Genomic DNA, 22,537 nt, shown 5'->3' with positions numbered 1-22,537 from the left:
TATTACAATACGAAAGCATTAAATATACATTTACCCCTGCACATCAACGACAGCCAGGCAAATCGTTTCCCCTATTGGACTTCAATAGTCACAGCTGCAAACGTAAAGAGTTTACATTACAATCGGTGAGTTCAACAAGCAAATCGACTTAAATAACCTAAATAAATATTAGATATGCAAATCGACTCAGCCAATGCTTGGCAGCTCACTGAAACCAATCGGTCATTTGGCTACAAACATTCTTTTTACCTGGCGTGTTGCCACGATGTTTGTGAGCCTTAAAACTTTCTTGAGAAAGTAAAGAGCTAATAATGAGGGCTTGTTCCTTGATCGTCTCTGTTCTCTGCCAGTCACCCGTAGAGAATAGCCTACTAGTGTCAGCGCCATACAAGGAAATTGATAGTTTTAGGACAAATCGCGGATTCAATACAATATCGCTGTTGTGTCACTCCTGACAATATCCGACCAATTATTTAAAGGTTTTGCGTTTTTGTACTGGGGTAAAGTTTGTTTTATATTGGGAAATTAGGACTTTCTGCTTCAATAGCTCACGAACGAAACGTCCAAATAAGATACTAACAATACTAACACTAAACTCTTAACCATGGCAACCTACTTAATGGACAACAACCGCTTTTCGACAGATTTGCTTTTGAAAATGAGAAATTACATTGATCTCTCTATGGAAATCCGTCGGCGCACCGAGTGTTTAGGGACCGTCTACAAAGTATAGCGACAAGAAACTGAGGGGTTGCAAGATGTCAAAGCCATCGATCAACGTGTATAACACTAATTGGTCTTACGTTCCTTGGACTGTGGGGTAAACTTATGACGACCATACTACAGATTTTAGGTTTGGACGTTTTGCATCTGGTTGATTACGTTTTTAATGAGCTGGTTTTAATTTTGTATAAGTTTTCAATTTTCTAAAATTAAATAAATTCTCAATTGTGCAATGGGATGCACTAAAATCAGCACCCATTGCACTGCATCCCGTTGACAACATTACAGCTTTTAGGTTTGTAAATCTTGCCATGTTTTAATTTGCTGTTTAAAAAAAAAAAAAAAATTCAATAGATTTTCAACTGTGTGGTGGACAGCATTGTAAGCCGCCACTTAGTACATGCTCCATTGACAATACTGCAGCTTTTACATATAAAAAAAAAATTGGTTTAATTTTGGTACACCTTTATTACAAAACATAATTTCAGTGGCTTGACAACTACAAATAGGAGAACAGAAAAGCCCGCACATAATAGATGACTTCCTATTAACCATACTGCAAACATATTTACAAATTTTCTAAACTGTTTAATTTAGGAAAATTTGTATTTGGAAAAAAACTCAAAAGCTTTGCAACCATCAGTTGAACCACACAACTCTTTACATAGCATTTACATTGTATACATTTATGTAACCGGTGGTGGTTAACTTGTCTGTGTTGTGTTTCGAATAAAATGAATGCCAGACCAGAATATCTTCGGATCTCTGTTTATTCTGTTACAAATATAAAATAACGGATTCCTCCGGTCAATCATGCACATTAGTTTGGGCTCCTACACAAATTAGATAACACAGGAAACATATTAGCATACTACACAGTGCATTTAGCTAACACGTAATCTTATACATATCATTTAATAAAGAGACCATTATGTTGCTTACCTCTCCAATGTAGTACAATAATTGAAAAGGGAGAGGTAGAGGTGGAAGACCTCATTTATAGGGGGAATCCCCGGAAGTGCACGTAGGAACACAGAAACCAAGTCTCAATGGTTCCACATGTTGACCCTGGAGGCTTAACATCAGGTAACTATTTACAAATTTTGAGTAATTATAAAAATGTACATTTGACATTACTGCTGTACAATTGACCCTGTTACATTTATACAGTTGGTTATATACAGCAGAAACAATGCAGGTTGAGTATCTTGCTCAAGTGTAAAACAAAAGCATTCTACCTGAGAATCTAACTAGCAAACTTCCGAATGCAAGGGCAGTTCCTTACCAATTACCCTACAGCACCACCATGACAGTCGATTCTGTTGCAGTGCTTTAAAGAGGTCTAGATTGCTTTAGGTTAATTATTTTCTTTTCTTTTTTTTAGTTTTTCTTCAATTAAGTTTTTAGTTGGCATGCCATAACTTTGCAGCCGTCAGTAGATCAACACTAAAACCAACAATACTTTATACAAGGCCCCCTTGGAAATGTTACTTCCGATTTGGGAATGTTACTTCTGTTTAATTTTGGTGAATTTATTTGGGAAAAAATTCAATAGCTTTGCAACCGTCAGTAGGACAACAATAAATCCAACGATACTTATTAGAAGGCCCCATTCTGGGCATACTAAAACCTTCAGATTTGGGAAAAAGTTCAATAGCTTTGCAACCATCAGTAGGACAAAAACTTACTATACTTAATAGATGGCCACCTACTAGACATACTACAACTTACAGATTTGGAAATATTACGTCTGTTTAATTTTGGTGAATTTTTATTTGGAAAAAATTTCAGTAGCTTCACAACCATCTGTAGGACAGCACCAAACCTACCAGTTTGATAGAAGGCCTTCTACTGGGCATACTACAACGATTTGGAAAGTAAACTTTCATTTAATTTTGGGGAATTTTTCTTTTGTCTTTTTAGGAAAAAAATTCAATAGCTTCACAACCACCAGTAGGATGGCACTAAAACCAATAATACTTAATAGAAGGCCCCCTACTGGACATACTACAGGATATGTGTGTGGCATTGTGGTAACAGAAAAAGCAAAATTGTTAAATTAGAACAAACATTTACCATGTTTACTGGATTTCTGTGTTAAGAGTCAAGTTATATTTAAAATAATGGATTAATCTTTTCTTTAATTTTAGTCAATGCAGAAGGAATCAAGTTGGCCAGACTGACCACCCTCCTATATTCACTCAATCCTCACATGCAGCTGAAAGGAAAACAAGCACGTCCAGACCCACGGCACAACTTGGCGAACTATATTTTTTGGTTAATTTGACACGCTCATATATATGGCAGTTGGTTCTCTCAGAATTCTGACTGATATAGCCAGGTCAATATTTTCACTGGAGACTTCATACATCCCGCCTTATAACTTCAAAGTCCCAGGTCATTTGTGAATGATTTAGATAGATTTTGAAAATAGACACTTCATGCTACAATCATGATAATGGCAATGACTGTGCTGTGAAGTTTAGGTAGCAAACAACAAGGTTGAATCCTTTTGACGTAATTTACATAGAAACTATACGCTCAGATCGCGTAGTTTCACTCACCGTGGCCAAGCGGAATCGATATTGTTTCAGAAAATATATAACTTTAAAAGATTTAATTCAATTTCTACTGGGAGTTTTTCCGTTTATTGAGGGTGTAACAGAAAATGTTGGTGCCACTGACTGTAATCGAATGTTTTTCACATTTACCGTTCGATTGAGCAAGTACCATTCACAGTACATTTTTATGGGTTAGTGGTGTCAGATTGTGCTAGCTACTTTATATTAACCTTGTACAGTGATCAATAAAGGCTAACAGCACAGTACCACTTCTTGTCACTTCTACCACCACTGTAATGAGCTAAAAAAAGGCTACAAACTACGATTTATATGAGAAATGTGTTGTCAAGTTCACACGCATACACTGCTGGCAACATTCTAAAACACGGTTTTGCCCTCCATACTATATAGCTAGCTAGCTATGGCACGTCATCACCTCTGTAACATTATTTGTTGTCCTCCGTGTGTCAATACATCTGTATCGGTGGTTGTAGCTGTGTGTCCTTAGCTCCTACTCATGCATGCAGGATAGCATCCGTACACGCTAACGAGGTTAACTAAAGTAGGCGAAACGCAAACATGCTAGGGTTAGCTAAAGTAACGTTAGGCAATAAAGCTGTGCTTAAAAATGTCCTGCCGTACCACCTGCACATGCGTCCTATTAAATGAAGCACCACCTGCGCATGCGTCCCACCAAACCTCCCTCAAAGGTCGTCCGTGAGTGAGTGAGTGAGTGACCACAATTTGCCTTGCACAGCCCACGGCGGCAGTTTCTGCGCGCCATGGGGAAAATGGTGTTTAATGTTTATCTGGGGTTTAACTGTTCCTCAGTTTTTAAGTCCTTGAATCTAGATGTGTTTCAATGTAGTTAATATTATGTCACAATACATTATTTACCAAAAAATCTAATGTCAGAATTTGTGGTTTGTTTGATTATTTGACATTTCGTTCGTGAGCTATTGAAGCCGGAATCTGAATATCCCAATATGAAACCAACTTTACGTCTACTGCAGCACTCATTTAGTGCTTGTTTCCGCGGTAAATATGTACAATACCCTATGCTTTAACCAGTACGCTACTGCTGAATGGAGCAACAATAGGATATTATTGTCAGGGACGTTGGTTTTGCGATGCAAATTCCAAAATTGAGATTGAGACTGGGAGATTGAGGAATTCTGCTTTTGTGAAAATCCACTAATGTGCCAATTCACTGTACAAATTATACGGCATTATCAACTATTAAATAATAATAATAATAATAATAATAATAGCCGCAAGTCGCAATGATCGGGGTCCAAGCAGATTGGGAGCATTTGGATGCTTGTTTGTTATTTAATTGTTAATGAAATGTGGTTTTCATGAATGCAAGCTGAAATGACGAGAGACAGTCAGCCCAAGAACTTGAAGATTTAGCATTAAGACCAGGTGAAGTAAGGCAAAGGCAAGGTTTGAACCCTCAACCTTTGGATTGGGAAACAAACTCCTTTTCACTGAGTTACTGGCAAAGTCAGTGTTGAGTGCATGTACAGTATGCATGAACAAAAAATATGAAAGTGTGTAATTCTAAAAAGTTTTTGAAACACATGAGATACATTATGAATTGAATGCCCATTATGAACACAAGCGCAGATCCAGATCAAATGAAGATTTGAAGCAGTTGACGATACCACCACCAGGATTTGAACCCTCAACCAAAGCTAATTTTGACACATAGGCTAAATAATGAGGTAACATTTCAGCCTTGGTACTTGGGTTACATGTGTACTTTTTGTGCAATTTGATGCAAATTAGAGATTGGAGATTTGGGACTGGAAATTGGTGATTTAGATTTGAAAGTCCCTAGTCATTCCAGTCATTGGAGTCAAATGGGAAAAGGAGCAACGACATTGGTAATTGACGATATTTGAAAAAATCATATGCTTTTAAAAAAAAACTGGCTACAGTAAGCTCACTGATGCAGGTTTACCTTTCACCAGTCATTCAGAAGGCCAAGCCTATGTCGGGATTTGACCTGGGGTCCTCTGGCATGTCATGATGTGGGGTTAACCCCCAGCACCACGGAGCATCCTTGATCGGACCTACCGAATTCACGCACTCAAACTGTTGAATTGTCAAGGCTCCAAGCAACGTAAACATTTATTAAGAAAAATATGAATAATAAAGGTAATGAATGATAACTATTACCAAACATCTAACAATTATGATGTTCTACACCTGTATATTAAATAAAATGTTGATTACACATTCAGAGTGGCTTATTTAGCCTGCTTAAAATTCATTGCCTCATGACAAAATTTAATCTGAGAAAATAAATCAAACTGTTTGACGTATCCAACTTTCTTTGATAACTTGTGGTAAGCATGGTCTGTAGATGTTTCACACTGAATTGGAAACGGTCTCGGATGAGATGATAAAAGTAGGTATTTCAGACAGTGTGAATAGGCAGGAAGACTAACATGTAAAAAGTCAAATTTATGAAGCAAATTGATAAAAGTCCATTGTAGGAAACATAAGAAAAAGGAATTTTGAGTCAAGTAATTCCTGAGATACAGGCTAAAAGGTAAACATCCTTGCTGTAGCGCCACCTTTTGGCCGTTTGCTCCAAGGTTGTACACCCCTTCTTCATGATGTCATAAACGTCTGTACCAATTTTCATGTCGATTGGACATTCACAATGGAAATTAGAAGCTGCTGAATTTTGATTGGCTGCTGGCAGCCACATTGATTAAGTTATCAAAGCAATATTTTGACAAAAGGGTCAATGACATGACGTGATTTTTTGTGTGTCCAAATTCATTATTTTCCTAAAAACAATAATAAAAAAAACATGTTATATATCAAATTGCACTATAATATCTCCTTCATGAGAAACCCTTCTCATTTTATTGAAATTCAATTTATTTTTGGAGTTTTGGTGTTCTAAAGTCCCAAAATGTCAGGTGGTGCGCCCATCCGAACATACATGCAGAGAACAAAGCTGCAATGAAAAGGTTAGTTTTCTTAATAAAATTCCTAATCAAATACTTATCAAATCAAATCAAATACGGCATGATTTTATGTTAGATTGCTTATAAATGACGGAAAGTAGTGTAATAGTCCTATTTCAAAACTATTCTATTACTTAAAAAAATTTTGTCTGAAAAATGGACTTCTCCAAATGTCAGGGAGAAGTCAGACTTCTCCAAATGTCAGACCAACATAAAACCATCATTTTATGTACTGTGCCTTTAAGAAAACCATGTAACAGGGTGTGACATCTCACAGAAGACCCCAACTGATCTAGTAGCAAGATTAGTAACTCTCCCACAAATATTACATAATTTGATGTTTTTGAGTAATGGTGAGTTTGGTTCAACTTACCATGTCAGGTGGTATGACCCCTGGAAAACTATAAAAATGTGTATTTGATTTAAAAAATGTATGTATAACCTTGAGTACAAGGACAAAAATGCAGCTTTAAGTTATTATTTTTTCATTCAGTTTTGTAGATGCCATTATCAAGCAAGGAAAAAACAGCACGGCATAGAGATCGTTTAAAAAATGATCCAGTTGCAAGGGCAGAGTACCTTGCCAAAAGAAAAGCAAGGTATTGTGTTCATTGTGTGTATCTGTATATTTCACTATGGTGTAGTGTTCATTTTCATGGTAACTACAGTTATTACATGATAATACATACTTAATAGCAGTGCAACATGCAGTATTACAGTAGAGCATAGTTTTTATTACCCATGCTATTCAATATTTTAACTATAAAATATTATGTCCCATATATTTTGATTGATTTAAATAACAGGGGTCTGAAACTTTATGTCTTTTTTTAGAGATAGGTATGTTACATTTTCATTGGTAAGCATGTTTTGCTGTTAGTCACCTGAATCTCTGTCTCTGTATTTTTTTTAGTTACCAAAAAAGGAAGAATGAGGGGAAAATACTGAAAACACCAGTAAGTCAGCTCTCCAAGGCACAACAAGAAAAAACAAGGCAGCAGTGGAGGAGCTACTGTGGTGGAAGTTACCTTAATTTCCCCCAGTCGGTGAGAAGAGTCCAACAGACTTGCACACAATATTCAGTTCAGATATATTTATTCAGCCGAATAGGAGAATTCACACAGCGCCACAACACGTCTGTATGAAAGCTCTCAGAACAGGTGAAAAAACATTCATTTTATACAGTTAAAAGTAGGTGAAAGGCGGGTTCTGGAATTTTCCCAAAACCTGTCTCAAACTGTTTTGCAGCTTGTCTCTGATTGGTTAAAAACATTGGATTTCTGAGATACAGACTTGTTTAGACGTTCTGACTTCTTCAAGGCTATCATGTCACAGTGACTAAAAACAATGGAGAAATACAGAGACAGTTTTCTGGGGAAAATGAGGAACACACGGGAGGGGCTATGCATTCCTAATAATTCTCAGTTAGACAGAAAAGACATTTAAAATGATTTCTTAAGGTTATATAAAAACGAGTAAATATGTAAACAGTAATTTCTCATATTTCCCTTACACTACCAAAAAAAGCACAGGGCACTGGACAAAATAATGAACTTTACACCTGAATCTATGAATTCATCAGCAGGTGATCCAGTTGTTCCTCTAGTAGAGGCTCCGCCTAACCCTCCTGATCAGGTTATTTCCAACATGAAGGTGCAGGATGGGGAGCAACCACAAGCATCCTCGACACCAGAAAAAGAAAGAAAGGTCAGGAAACGCTGTAGAATTTTGCAAAAAGAGAAGGCAAAATTACGGAAGAAAATGCTAAAACTGAAAAGGGAATTGGCAACCACAAAAAAAACTTCAGAGAAATTGCAGAAGTGCATAGAAAGGTTAAGGAAAGGCAAAAAAACAGTCAGTGAAAGAAACAAGCCAAGAGGTACAAAGAAACTTTCCCTGGTGAGAAAGGAAGAAGTGGTTAAATTTCTCTGTTGGGACGAGAACAGCCGCATACTATCGGGGAAAAAGGATACAATAACTGAAAACAAAAACAAACACCAGAGGCGAGTGTTAATTAAACCCCTCACTGAGCTCCATGTTCAGTTTAATTCTGAAATGAAAAAGCCTCTCTTGCTGTCATACAGACAGTTTGTCCATTTTATGACACCACCCAAAGCATCAGATCGGAAAACACGTGCATGCATTGACCATGAAAATGTCAAGCTTTAAGTAGACAAACTGCAGCAGAAAGGTCTGCTGCAAACTGCCAGCATTTCAGAGCTACTGACTTCAATTGTATGTGATCCACAAAGCAAGGAGTGCATGTATCGGATCTGTGCGGAGTGCAGTTACAATGATATCGAGGTGGCAGTACCTCAGGAGGAAGTACCTGTTACATGGCAGCAGTGGTAATGAGAGACAAAATCGGATGGACAGAGAACATTTGCAAATTTTGCTAAGACGACGCAAGGTGGAACATGGTCTGATCTATTGGAGCTGTTCAACCAGAAATGGAGCATCGCGTAGTTCACGAGAGTCAAGCGCTCCGGCTGAATCAGCTGATGGCTCAGCTGAGTGATGTTCGCCTATCACAGCACATTCACTTAACAGGGCGGTCTACTTAAACAGCCTCACTCTACTCATTCGGCTGCTCCTCCTGCATGCAAGCTGCTGCACGTTGCTTTGTAAATCCCCTCCACCACCCCAGCTCCATCCCTATGTGTGAAGAATTTGCATTTCTCCATTTCTATGTGTTAAGAATTTGTATTGCTCCATCCCTACGTGTTAAGAACTTGCTTTGCTGCTGGATCTGTTCTGTGTGTACCCCTCTAGGGGGGTTTGGCTGCTGGCCTCCCGGCCTTATCCATGCAGGCTGCGTGGTTGGCGGGAGAGCTCCAGAACAAACTGAACAAACGCCAAACATAACTGTATTGCCTTTATTGTCAATAAAGATCTACTTTGATGACAGTGGTCCTGACAGAAACTTAATTTTCTGGCTAAACATCACTTCAACTGGTTGCACCAAGCCGAAGAGGGCAGGGGATTAAAAGAAACCCTGATGGAGAATGAAGTTTTCATTCATGTAGACTTTTCAGAAAGTTTTTCATGCAAGCTGAATAGTGAAGTCCAAGCTTTTTATTTCGGAGGAAGCAGGAAACAGGCCACAGTTCACACGTGTGGCCTATTAAGCACATGGATGTCAGTCATATGCCACCATCTCTTCATCCCTTCAACATGATGAACGTGCTATATGGGCCCACTTAGAGCCGGTGCTGAAGGATGTGAGGGAGAGGTGCAATCCTCCCCCACAACTTTGCATGTCATGAGTGATGGACCTGTCACACAGTACAGGAATAAGAAGAACTTTTACCTTCTTAGCACAATAGCATTTCTCTCCGGCATCAAGTGTGTGATGTGGAACTTCTCAGAGAAGTCCCATGGCAAAGGGGCTCCTGATGGAGTTGGTGGGGCTGTCAAACGCATTGCAGACTCTGCTGTTCAAAGAGGTACAGATGTGCAGACCCCAGAGTTAAGCATCAAGTACTACTGGATCTCTGATGAAGACATTGAGAGATATGATGAGGCTCTTCTAGACAATGTTCCAGCTGTGAAAGGAACACTAAAAATCCACCAGGTGACCTCAGTACAACCTGGCCAAATCCAGCACAGGGAGATCTCCTGTTTCTGTAGCAGACCAGAGATCTGCCAATGTCATAAGTGGACTTCCAGAATACAACTGAGGTCCCTCCCATGAGTCCCCAAGCCAAAGAAAACCCCCATGATCTGAGTGGGAAATTCATATTTGTGAAGTATGACGGTCAACCTTTTGTGGGGCTCAAGTCCTCAAGGTGGTGGGCAATGAAATCGAGGTGAGCTGCATGCAGCAGTCAGGAGGGAAGAATGCTTTCATTTGGCCTCATCCTCTTGACATTATATTCTACTACACATCAGATGTGCTGGAAGTATCTCCGAGCCAGAGCGCCTCAATACACGCCACTCAAAGCTGAACAGTACAAATTGGGACAGTTTCAAAAGAAACACCTGAATGAAAAAAAAAAAAAAAAGAATTCACAATGCCATAAGTGCCTGAAAGAATGTTTGATGGTTTATCTAATACACTGAATTTCTTTAGGCTTGTAAAATCAGCAGCTTCAGGTAGCAAGCCTTTTTTTCAAACATTTTTGCACTGTTTTATGTGTATTCAGAAAGTATTGTCTTTTGTGTTTCCTGAAAGCAATGTTCCATCATATGAAATTTTATGAAGCTTGATGTTTCATTTTAAGCATTGATCAAATGTTGTCTTATTGACATTACCATTGTTGCAGTATTGTTTTAAATGCTGAATGTGCAGTATTGTTTTGAATGCTGAACTGAATGAAATGTAGTTCTCATTATTGAAATGTGTTCCTTGAGACTTGATGTTTCAGTTTTATTTTTAAAGCATTGATAAAATGTTATCTTATTGACATTACAATTGTTGCAGTATTGTTTTGAATGCTGAATGTGCAGTATTTGAATGCTGGCCTGAATTAAATGTAATTGTATGATTAAGTTCCAGTATAAAATGCTCAGGTTTCAAATAAAAGCCAAATGAAACCAGATGTCACGAATGTGTGGGGGGTTCGGACCCAAATGCAGAAGGGGAAAATACACAACTCCAAAAAGGGTAGGAACAAAAGGGAACAAAGGGCCTCGCAGGGCTACTCTTCAAACACAAAGGAAACTTCAAAATACAAAACATAGAAAATCCAAAAACCAAAAGCGCGTGGAACAGAACATGGCAGGAACACATAGGGCAGGAACGGGATAAGAGTTTATGCACAAACACAACCAGACATAACCAACAACACCGACAAACCAACAAGGATCCAGCACCTGAGTCCAGGAGACGGGAACTTAAATAGACAGACGCTGACGAGACACAGGAGGGCACCATGAACAATCAGGCCACGGAAGGGGAAGGGAAAACGAGACAGCCAGAAAACAATGATTGGACAATTGGAAACAATCATACAATTAAACAGGGGGAGCAGGACACAGAACAGAAGTGCCGCCATCTGGCGGCCCAACAAGGAAAACACAGACAGGAACACAGAACTATGACACCAGATTAAAATGCATTTACATATCCTTCTTTTATTTTGTGAATATGAATTGTTATTGAGCACAATGTCAGGTGGCACGACTGGTCATGGTCAGGTGGTGCGACCAGCAAATTTACATTTAAATGTATCCATTCCCATTGCAACTGCAAAATTAAATCAGAAATATAACTGAAAATCTTTAAATAATGTATACAAATAATTTTTACTGTTAAAAAAAGTTTTTTTCTTTCTCTCTATGGAAAATGAGGTGCTTAATAACAAAAAGAAGTGGCCGTTTCTATAAATGGAATAAAACTGCCAAAAAAACCTTAAAAGCTATGAAACAAATATAAATACACAGGATACATTCTTGTGGAATTAAGAATGTATTTAAAATCCATTTTGCTCAGTATTTTTTTTTTTCATTTTGAAAACACTATTTGTCATTGACCCAAAAGTTAGAAAATGTTACCATGAGCCACTGTACCAAATTTGAACTTTTCTGAAAATTTGTCACTGAAATAAAAGCAATTTTTAGTTATAGCACCTCCTAGTGGTCTGTCTGTACGACCGTCCACAGAATGTCATAAATATCGTATGTGTGAAGTTTCGTGAAAATTAGACAATGCGTTGACGAGATACAAGACATCTATTGTACTTAGGCATTTTGATAAAAATTGATTGGCTCGTATATTGGAAACGGATTGACATATCAAAATTTCTTTAACAACTTAAGATCAGTGAAGTCTGTAGATGATCCTGACTATGTTTTGGGACAATTGGGTCAACGGTTTTTGACGAGATGTTGAGTATAGGTTTTTGAGAAAATTGAGAAAAAGTCACACAATTGGACATTTTTAGAGCAGAAGACCAGAGCAAAGATGGGCATGCAAAGATGCACATGACTTGAGAGATTGACATGAAGAAAGAATTTTGAATTTAGGCCTCACTGTTCTTGAGATATGAGCCAAAACGCAAACTTGATTATTACAGCGCCATCCAATGGGCAGAGCACCTCAGGTTTTGGGGCCTGAGTAGTGGGGGGAATTTGGGACCATGTTGTGAAGTGTCATGTTCATAGGTCTTATGGTTTTTGCTGCACAAACACTTTTAGGGGAGAATAATCGGAACAAAAACAATAAGGTTCCCACAGCTTTGCTGCTTGGACCCCTAATAATAATAATAATAATAATAATAATAATAATAATAATAATAATAATAATAATAAATATACATGCAAGCAGCAATATCAGGGACCAAGCACCCAGGGTGAGCTACAATCTTTCTGAAATTTCTGTGATACCAAAAATGTTTATAACTATTTATTTGCCATCATACCACAGTTGGGCTGCTGGGGTGCACTACATGCTTCAGTGGGAGAGGGAGACAAGCAGCAAGGTCCAGTCCTTTGTTCCTCCCAGCCTGGAACATGCACACATAAGGTCCTAATGGTGCAGGAGCTCAAGCCAATTTGCCACTCTGGAACAAAAGTGTCCCTTTCAGTTTCCAGTCCCCCCCATTGCCTGGTGTTGCCCATCCTTGCCTAAACAAAAAGTCTAGTGTGGTGTGGGGATGGCTGGTTTAAGCAGCCACACCTGCCTGGGTCAAGCTAATTAGACCTGGCCAATTGGATAATTGGTTAATAATTGGCCAGGCTAATTGGACCCAGGAACAGGAGTGGCTGCACCTGTGCGTAGTGAGGTAATCACTGCGCACAGGTTAAATCTGCCATCCCCACCCACACAGGGGAGCCTCTCTGTCATGACAGTGTGTTAACATCTGCTCCTCGGCTATAACATCTTGCCGACCCTTGCAAATAAACGTGGACTGTTTTAACATCCTCTCCCTGTGTCTCTGTGCTGGAGGGCCCCAAGGAAAGCCACTTCGGTGGCCTGTGGCAGGCGTGTTTGCCACAGTGGCGCCCAACGTGGGGCTTCTCCGGCACAAGAAAGAGGCACAGGAGGGCCAGCCAGGAAGCACACTGGAGGAGGAACAGCTGCGGTGTTCCTGACAGGGCTCTGGGCGGATCCTCCAGGCCAAAAACGGGGAGCGGGAGATGACCACGGAGGGGAAGGAAGCGATCCTCAGCTGGGACGCTGGGGAGCTGGACCTGGCCGTGAAGGCAGGTCAGCTACGGGCGGTGCACGAGAGGTGGTCGCGCCGTGAGCTGGACTTGGCCGGGAAGGCGGGTCAGCTACGGGCGGCGCACAAGCAGTGGCCGCGCCGTATTGCTTCCTTTCTTGTCTGTTGGTTGTTTTGGTTCGTCGTTTTGGCCTGGTTGGGTTGCCCGGAGCCCGTGAAGGGGAAAGCCTGCACCAGCCTTCCAGCAGAGCCGACTGGCGGCCACCACACCTGCAAGGGTTCCTGGTCCCCAGCGCCACAAGGAAGCCAGCCCAGCCAGCCCACCACAGCCCCTGGAACAGCCCAAGCCGGTGACATCCCCACCAACCAGCTGAGCAGCCCAGGAATCCCCGCGCTCCGAGAGGGAGGAGGGGGGAGGGCTGCCTCATCATCCGGGGGAGGGTCACGGCTGTGCACTGGACTGTTCCGGGGCCCTTAAAGTGTTAAGGGCGCTTGGTTTTTTTGTTTCGTTTTTTTTTTTTTTTTTCTCGCTTGGTTGGAGTGCTGGGGGGGGAGTAGGCTTCGGCCAGGGATTCTCCCTGGCCTCAGTTTGGCGTTGGGGGTATGTGGTGTGGGGATGGCTGGTTTAAGCAGCCACACCTGCCTGGGTCAAGCTAATTAGACCTGGCCAATTGGATAGTTGGTTAATAATTGGCCAGGCTAATTGGACCCAGGAACAGGAGTGGCTGCACCTGTGCGTAGTGAGGTAATCACTGCGCACAGGTTAAATCTGCCATCCCCACCCACACAGGGGAGCCTCTCTGTCATGACAGTGTGTTAACATCTGCTCCTCGGCTATAACATCTTGCCGACCCTTGCAAATAAACGTGGACTGTTTTAACATCCTCTCCCTGTGTCTCTGTGCTGGAGGGCCCCAAGGAAAGCCACTTCGGTGGCCTGTGGCAGGCGTGTTTGCCACATCTAGACTATGGATTGCCTTTCTGGGTTCGACCACTGCTAGTTATGCCGCATGCACCTCTCAATGCGCGCACATAGACAATTACTTGTGAGTCCTGCATGCAGTTCATTAGTCTGTGCATGCACTGTAGCTGTAGCCTACATGTAGTGAGACTTATGGCGACGGTGATTATTGAGAATAATTATCTTCCCCAAATTAGTTTAAGATATAGAAGGGAGGTTAAGATAGTGTTGCTAAGAGTAATGCGTTTTTTTTTTCAATAAAACTTCAACTAATTTATGATCTGGAACATAATATGAACTGCTTCCCAACAGTGCTGCCCTGATGGGAGAGATTATCATAAAGCCCTTTTGGGTGGTGCTGTTTATGTTTGTGCTTATAGACATTGACCAGCATAGAAAGTGAAAGTAAGCATCTTACAGTTTTTGCAGTAATTTTTTGCAGTTATGCATGCTTTCCATGAAAATAAAATTGTTTCCAAGTTAGCAAGGTTGAAATGACCTGCTATTTTTTAAAAGGCAATGGAAGTGTTTTAAGTCTCATAGCCTAATGAATACAGAAATGTCAATATTGTTCTTTTGATGTATTCAAGGTATCAGGATTTTTTTTACCACAAAATGTCTAATTTAGTTATTTAAATAAAGAACGAAACAATTTGCAAGGCTATCATCATACCATAGAAAACACAATATAGCTATATGTTAAGGCTCAGGAACTGCACACTGCAGTTGTGTGTGTGTGGGGAAAGGAGGGGGGTTTTATAGACTGCTTGCAGGTTATCTCAATGTGTATATGAGGGGGAGGGGGTTAGGTTAGCAGCCACTTTCAGCCTTAAAATGTTTTGTGAATATTTGTGATATTATATACATAGATAGTATTGCGATTTAATTTGTTGTGGCAAAAATATAATCATTGATTTAGTGATGGACCATGGACCAAATGCACACAACTTGTTTACTGCATAGTTGCAAACTACATTATGACCAAAAGTATCTTGACACCCCTTGGTCTAGGGCTGTTTTTCATGGTTTGGGCTCGGCCCCTTAGTTCCAGTGAAGGCAAATCTTAATGCTACAGAATACAATCACATTCCTAACACACATACGTGCCACACGTACACTCCTGCAAAAAAACATTTCCCAGATATTACCTCTTCTTCATAATTAACACAAAGACACCTTCTTTCCCCCAACCTTGACATTTCAGTTTTCTAGCATAACTAAGATAAGACACCGGGCCCAATTAGTCCACAGCATGACAGAGAGAAAGGGGGAGAGAGGGGGCCCCATCTCCTGTTCATGGAACCGTCTTGAATCTACAGAATTGCATAGAGTACTTTAAATCACATATGATTATCTCATGCTTGAGATTTATGCATTTTAATGAAGTGCATGTTCTCTTCTCACACGAAGGTAAGAATATGGGAGTTAGTCATTACACATGAAGACTGTTAAAATAATACATTTCTAATCACGTATGTGTTAGGATATAACAATAATTAAACTGCATATTCTTCTACATCAACCCCATCCAATACCTTTGGGATAAAATAGAAAGCTAACAATTATTATTATTATTGTTGTTATTTCTTTTAATTCTTTTATTTCTCTTAGCATGGCTTTTTACCTGGTTTTAGCCTGGTTCTTACCCTCCCTGATTTATTTTTATACTTTTATTTTTATTTGTACTTCTGTTTTTATACATTTGTTTTGAAAAAAAATGTTTTTATTTATTTTAAACTATTATTACTGTTATTTATCCGACCTTGTTTGTCTGCTGTGTTTGTTGTTGCACCACTTTCTCTACTGCTGCCTTTTACCCTAATTTTTATCTTGATTTTAGTTTTGTCCTTAGGCCAAAATGTTTTTTTTGTATCCTTCAATCACCCTGTTTTTTTCTGTCTTTTTATGTACAGCACATTGAGTTGCACCTGCTGTCGGAAATGTACTTTATAAATAAAGTTTGATTGATTGAGACTCAGGCCTAATCACCCAATCAGTGCCCTACCTCACTAATGCTTTTCTGGACAAATGGAAGCAAATCCCATCTAGTATAAACCCTTCCCAGAAGAGTGGAGGTTGTTTTTAGCAGCATAGGGTGGACCAACTCCATATAAATGCCCATCATTTTGGAAAAGATGTTGGATGTCAAGTGTCCACATACTTTTGGCCATGTAATGTATATTGCGTAGTTTTAGAATAGAGTACAGACACTCTGCTAGCCTAAATAATTACAAATGCCAAACTAACCTCTCTCAAATGACCAATATGGAACAATAGGGGTATAGCAAAATACTCCTATTGATCAAAGTTACCAAAAGTTTTAGGCAAATTTTCCCCTAATTTTTTCCAGAAATGTTCTCACATGAAATCTATCCATTATCTATTCTTGCTCATCCTGGGCAGGGCCGTGGGAGATGCTGGAGCCCATTCCGGTGTGCACTGGGCGAAAGGCAGGAATACACCTTGGACAGGCTGCCAATCTGTCACAGGGCACTCACAACATTCACTCACACACTCATACCTACAGGCAATTGAGTGTCTCCAATTAGCCTACCTGCATGTCTGGAGTACCCAGAGGAAACCCACACGGACACGGGGAGAGCATGCTGTTATTAACTGGTCTAGGGTCAGACCGTAACAGGGTGAATGATAAGGGAAATGGGTAGAGAAACATTACATTACATTACAGGCATTTGGCAGACGCTCTTATCCAGAGCGACGTACAACAAAGTGTATAACCATAACCAGGAACAAGTATGACGAAACCCCTAGAGAGAAGTACCGGTCCAAGTGCAGGGAACAACCGCATAGTTCAACTTGGACCCTGAAGGTTAAACTGATTAACACTAACAACGAGAACGGCAACAACGCAGTCTATGGAAAAAATACAAGCAGTAGTTAAGACAGTTAATGCACCTAAATCACCTACGAAACAGCTGCCTAGTTACAACCCTAAGCTACAGTCATTTACAGGGGGGTAGGGAGGGATGGGGAGAGGTGCAGCCTGAAGAGGTGAGTCTTTGTGTCGTTTGAAATGGGTCAGTGTCTCAGCTGTTCTGACCTCCACGGGGAGGTCATTCCACCATCGTGGGGCCAGAACAGACAGGAGACGTGTTCTGGAAGTGCAGGTGCGAAGAGGGGGAGGTGCTAGGCGTCCTGAGGTAGCAGAACGGAGGGATCTGGCTGGCATGTAGGGTTTGAATATCTTGTGGAGGTATGCTGGGGCTGATCCCTTGACTGCCTGGTATGCTAGGACCAATGTTTTAAATTTGATGCGAGCTATAACAGGCAGCCAGTGGAGGGTAGTGAGCAGGGGAGTGACGTGGGAGTGTCTGGGGAGGGTCTGGTTAGCTTGGAGGGGATGATGGTGTTAAAAGCAGAGCTGTAATCTATGAACAGCATCCGGATTTATGTGTTTATGTGTTCCAGGTGGGTCAGGGCAGAGTGCAGGGTGGTGGCAATGGTGTCCTCTGTGGGCCTTTTGGGACGGTAGGCGAACTGATGTGGGTCGAGTGTGTGGGGGGGGATAGTGTCTTTGATGTGGGCCAGGACCAGTCTCTCAAAGCACTTCATGGCAATGGCGGTGAGTGCTATGGGTCGGGGGGGGGGGGGGGGGATAGTGTCTTTGATGTGGGCCAGGACCAGTCTCTCAAAGCACTTCATGGCAATGGGGGTGAGTGCTGTGGGTCGGTAGTCATTCAGACATGTGGGTGATGATTTCTTGGGGATGCGGATGGTAGAGGTGGTCCTGGAGCATGTGGGGACTGTTGACTGGGACAGAGAGAGGTTAAATATTGTAGTGAAGACCTCAGCCAGCTGGTCGGAGCATTCCCGGAGGACCCGTCCCAGTATGCCGTCCAGGCCGGCAGCCTTCCGTGTGCTCAGTCTGTGTAGTGATCTTCTGACCTCTGCGATCGTCAGAGTGAGCACCTGGTCTCCTGGATAGGTGGGGGTTTTGGTAGCTGGGTCAGTATTGTCCTGGTCGAAGCGGACGTAGAAAAGATTTAGCTCGTCTGGGAGAGAGGCATTCTGGACAGTGGAACAGGTGTTGGAGCTTTTGTAATCCGTGATAGTCTGAATGACTTGCCACATGTGCAGGGAATCGGAGTTGCTGTGAAAGTGGTCCTTTATTTGTAGGGTGTAGTTATGTTTAGCCATTCTGATGCCACAGCTCTGGCTGTGCTGTAGGCCAGTATCTGGACTTGAACGCTGCGTCACAGGCTTTCCGCAGCTGCCGGACCTTACTGGTCATCCAGGGTTTCTGGTTCGGAAAGGTGCAGATTGATTTTTTTGTTGTGACGGCCTCAGTGCAAAAGTTAATGTAGGATAGCACAGCGGATGTATATTCATTAATGTCTATATGAGAACCAGGGGTGGCTGAATGTGTGAAAATACTCCAGTCTGTGTTGTCAAAACAGTCCTGGAGTTCAGAGACTGCGCCCTCTGGCCAGACAGTAACTGTCTTTACTGCTGGCCTGACCCTTTTTATGAGGGGTTTGTAATCTGGGGCCAGGAACAGGCAGAGGTGGTCAGACTGCCCAAGGTGGGGGCAGGGAGTAGCCTTGTATGAGTCCTTAATATTAGTGTAGAGATGGTCCAGGGTGTTTTGTCCCCTAGTGGGGCAGGAGACATGTTGATGGAATTTAGGTAAAACTATCCTGAGGTTAGTATGGTTGAAATCACCACCTATGATAAAGGCATTGTCTGGGTGTTTGGTCTGTTGTCTGCTGATGGCACACTGTAGCTGCTTAAGTGCTACCTTAGCAAGTATTAGGCTGATCGGCCCAGTAGTATGTGAGATTAGCTGCGGACAGATACACAAACACACACACGCGCGACCAAATGCATAATCCCCTCCAGGCTCTCGCCTGGCGGAGATAATAATAATTGTTTTGTTATTGTTTCAAGAATTAAAAATACTATGATGGCATAAGGGACATATACTGGGCTGGTGCAGTATCGGCACCTTGCCCCCTTGCCACAGGAGTTCCCCAGGGCTCAGTCCTTGGTCCCCTCCTGTTCTCCCTGTACACCCTATCCTTTATTCTCTGCCCATGGTTTGTCTTATCACTGTTATGCCGATGACACCCAACTCTTTCTCTCCTTCCCCCCCTCTGACTCACAGGTCTCCGCTTGCATCTCTGCTTGCCTGAGGGACATCCAGAGCTGGATGGATAACCACCATCTTAAGCTGGACCCAGGTAAGAGACAGAGATGATCTTCATTCCTGCTCCATCCTCTAACCTCCTTGACTTTTCTATTTCCCTAGGGGACACCGTAGTGTCATCATCACCCACTGCCAAAAACATCGGAGTGGTGATGGACAACAGACTGTCCCTCTCCCAGAACATCGCGGCGGTGAGTCGAACGTGCAGGTTCTTCCTGTACAACACCCGGAGAATCCGTCCCTTCCTCACCACCTACGCAACCCAGCTTCTGGTTCAAGCGATGGTCCTGTCCCGCCTGGACTACTGCAACTCGCTGCTGACTGGTCTGCCAGCATCCACCATCAGACCCCTGCAGCTCATCCAGAATGCTGCAGCTCGTCTGGTCTACAACCTTCCCAGACATTCCCATGTCACCCCCTTGCTCACTCACCTTCACTGACTGCCTGTTATGGCTCGCATCAAATTTAAGACTTTGGTGCTTGCATACCAGGCGGCTAAGGGGTCAGCACCAGGATACATCCAGAGGATCATCAGACCCTACACACCAGCCAGACCTCTTCTTTCTGCCACCTCTGGACGCTTGGCACCTCCCCTTCTTCGTGTCTGTACTTCCTGTTCGCGTCTGCTGTCTGTCCTGGCCCCTCGCTGATGGAATGACCTTCCCGTGGCGGTCAGTACAGCAGAGAATCTGACTTACCTTCAAGCGCAGACTAAAGACTCATGTCTACAGGCTGCACCTCTCCCCACCCCTCCCTAGCCTTTAGTTTAGCTCTACTCTACCTCAATGTACCTAGTTAGGTTAATGCGATCTCGTTAGTTTTGTATTTGGCAGGATTGTTTTGTTTGATTCTGATTAGGCAAATGTGATTTTAGTGCTAGTTTTGTACTTGGCAGGATTGTTTTGTTTATTTGCTGAACAGGTTACCCTACAGGGTTGGAGTCCTGATCTATGTGGTCACTTCTGGCACAATGATCTTTACTTCACTCTAGTGTGTTTTTCTGCACCTCTGTACTTTAAACTGATACACTTGTTGTACGTCGCTCTGGATAACAGCGTCTGCTAAATGCCTGTAATGTAATGTAATACTATTCAAGAAAAGCTCACTATTGTTTAACATTTACATTATTAACATTTTTTGATAACTATGTATATGTCCCTAACAGGGTGGAATGCCAGTTCCTGAACAATCTACCCATAATTATTATTTATTATTTTTGAGTCCCTGAGCTTGACCGATATGTATTCCTACTAGTTAAACATGTCACTATTCTTATAGAATGCTAAAAACAAGAAAAACATGTAATTTTTCCCCAAAAATTATAAAGCCAAAATGTTACCGGATAACAGGAATGACTCTTGTTTTAGTTTCATGAGATGATACAGGACAACTACGCCGAATACGGAGTTTCGCAGCGCCACCGTCATCGCTCTAGTTGTTCATTTAACAAGCACACACATGCATCTGCAACTACACCCCCCACCCATGACACAATGGACAATATTATCTATCTGGGCATTCATAAAAATATTTTTTAAGTTTTCAAAAATGATACCATGTCATTCAACAGTCAATATCTGGGACTAAACATTGAATAAATATACAACCTTACCATTGGTTTTACGCGTAGAGATGTCCCTTTTGAGGCTGAGTGGTCACATATTGTCTTGGACAATCCGTTTGTGAAATATACGCACATTTGTGATGCCTGGGTACCTTACAAAATAGCTGTGCATAATACCACACGTGTTGTTTACGGCGTTGTCGCCCTTTTTAGTACAGTCTGGCTTGATTGACAATTCATTTATTCAGTAGATGAGAGTATAAGCTTTCTAACGATGTATAACGTCTATTTTTGCTTTTGGAATAGCCTTTTAAAGGTCAGCATAACCAAAATTTTTCTCATCATCGCATTCACTTACGCATACTCTGTGGTAGCAGTAAAAGATGCTGCACTCGACGAAACATTGTCAATTACTTTTCGTACTTTCTTGGAAAACACTATTATTATTGAGGACTTCTGGGCATAGCTAAGCCATTTGTTTGCTGATAGACCTAACTGACATAGCTTTCTGGAGGAAGACAGAAGAGGATAGAACTGTATCATTGATTTACTGTCTCTGTCTCTATCTACTATAAACATAAGATTCCATCATTGCTGTGTAAGTATTACTGCTCAAAATATTTTGGTTATATACGTTATTTTTTAAATTGAGTGTCTTTAAATAGGTTAGTGGTATTATGTGGATATATCTATAAGCTAACACTGGTCATTCACCAAGACACCTGCCCAGTTCTCCATTAGTTCTCCTCACACCACAACTCAATTTCTCTCCTCTGACCGTTATTCCTTCTAACCTTGGTCTGTTCCTGGTCTCTTGGACGCCTAGCAGGCTCATAATTATAAGGCTGTGGTCCGTCATATGCGTTTGCATAAATATTTACAACCTCTTAAGTGTCAAAAACTAGCGTTGAGATCACGCCTGAAATTTCATAATTTTAGGGGCAAGGCCACTTGGCCTTTGATGTAGTCAATTTTTTGAGGGCACCAAAGCCAAATGCCGGGGCAGCAAGGCCATTAAATAAAACAATGGAAATAATGTCCGTGGAAATAATGAATTTAACTTAAGGGTTAAGGATGATTTTATTTTTAATACATAGTATAACTATCAGTGAAATAAATAAATAAAAAAGCTGTTTATTTCACAAAATAATTTATTTTATTTAATAATATTTGTACAAACTCCTGAGTCAAAAATTCATACATGCTCAGTCCTGGACTAATCAGAGTCACTGGACTCATTTGAAGATGGGGATGGGGAGTCAGGGGGAGTTGCAGTGTATGTTTTGGGTTTCCTTGGACCAGATGGATGAATGTTTGGTCTCTTTTTGGTGATGCCAGCTGCCCACCATTTTGCCACTGCTTCTTGGCTTTGATAATCTGCAGGAGCACAACCCTGTGACTTAATGAGGAGGAGGTCTTCAATGGTGGACGTATGCAGGCTTAAGCGCCAGTCTCCCTGCATTCTCTTC

The 22,537-nt window shown here is 41.5% G+C and overlaps 1 long non-coding RNA gene across 1 annotated transcript; it reads left to right on the top strand.

Annotated features, from left to right (window-relative positions):
• Positions 1-2: 2 nt before the first annotated feature.
• Positions 3-20,841, top strand: LOC135255066 (uncharacterized). Its single transcript, XR_010330059.1, has 4 exons — positions 3-125; positions 6,765-6,870; positions 7,185-7,317; positions 19,463-20,841. It is a non-coding gene; the product is annotated as an uncharacterized LOC135255066 (long non-coding RNA).
• Positions 20,842-22,537: the final 1,696 nt, after the last annotated feature.

Source organism: Anguilla rostrata, chromosome 1 (genome assembly GCF_018555375.3).
Source record: "Anguilla rostrata isolate EN2019 chromosome 1, ASM1855537v3, whole genome shotgun sequence".
NCBI lineage: Eukaryota > Metazoa > Chordata > Actinopteri > Anguilliformes > Anguillidae > Anguilla > Anguilla rostrata.
The sequence above is the reverse complement of the archived record's forward strand: the minus strand, read 5'-3'. Positions and strand labels throughout refer to the sequence as shown.